Here is a 1,400-nt window from a genome sequence, read left to right on the forward strand (position 1 = left end):
TTTTTTTTTTTTGCAGTTTTTGGCTGGGGCCAGGGTTGAATATGCCCCAGTATATGAGGCCAGCACCCTACTGCTTTGAGCCACAGGTGCCGCCCTCCTTCTTTATTCATTTTTTAAGCATAGAATGCAATCTTCTCCGATTCTGAGTAGCAAGAGAGCATTATCTTATCAATCTTCTTAAATTCCCTGGGCCACACCATCTTTCCTCTCATCGGCAGACCCAGAATATCATCTCTTAGGCGGACATCTCAGGGTCAAGTCAGGAGACAGAAACCCCCCAATATGGGAACAGCAGATTTAATGTAAAGAATTAACTGGCTATACGGTTTGTTCACAGGGCAACTGTAAAGGTTAAAAGACAGTGACAAGGTATCAGGGAGGGAGATCTATAAGAAGCGACAGCCACCTTGAGGGCTGGGAGAAGACAGGGAAGAAGCTACAAGTATTAAAGCTTAGATGCCCAGGAGTGGGGCCCTGCAGAACTGGAACTCAGACCACTGAGGGGGCCCACGCCTCTCCAGCTGATACTGTGTCACTAAGCTTGGAGGAAAAGCCTGACCCCGAACACCACAGATGAAAAGGAGACACTTCCTGATCTTAAATGGGAAAGAAAAAAGTTATTATTATTTTGAGACAGAGTTTCACTATGTCGCCCTTGGTAGAGTGCTGTGATATCATAGCTCACAGCAACCTCGAACTCTTGGGCTCAAGTAATCCTCTTGTCTCAGCCTGCCAAGTAGTGAGACTACAGGCTCCTGCCACCATGCCTGGCTAGTTTTTCTCTTTTTAGTAGAGATAAGATCTTGCTCTTGCTCAAACTGATCTCAAACTCCTGACTTCCAGCAATTCACCTGTCTTGGCCTCCCACAGTGCTAGGATTACAGGCATGAGCCATTGAGCCAGGCCTAAGAAAAAAATTATTGAATCATGCCAAGAATATTTATTTGTTTGTGATCCTGGTCAACATGGGCACCTACGCACACACACTCATATGCTCTCAGCCCCAGAGTGGCTTTGGGCTTGGAGTCCATAGGTGAGAAGGACAAGTGTGCCGTGGGCGGCAGTCAAGATTAATTAGAAGACTATTTAGAGGGCCTGTGGACACAGAGCATTTGTCCCCGATGAAGCCCTAAGAATCACTCTCAACAGTGGAAGATTTGAGTGTGGAGGACCTGTAGTAAGGATGTTGGCTCAGTGAGGGAGGCAGAACAGAGCTGAGGAAGCCAAGTGGACCTGCACAAGAACCAGGACAGAGAGTAAGGGCAAACAGCTGACTGTCCCAAGCGGTCCAGCAGCACCGCAAAGGGGAAGCCAATGACCAGACCTCGTTTACATCCTCAGAGACAAAAGTCATCCGTCACGTTCAGGGCATGGTAGGCCACACATAACTGCAAAGGAAA

This window comes from Otolemur garnettii, unplaced genomic scaffold (genome assembly GCF_000181295.1).
Source record: "Otolemur garnettii isolate 467f Iridium unplaced genomic scaffold, OtoGar3 scaffold00156, whole genome shotgun sequence".
NCBI lineage: Eukaryota > Metazoa > Chordata > Mammalia > Primates > Galagidae > Otolemur > Otolemur garnettii.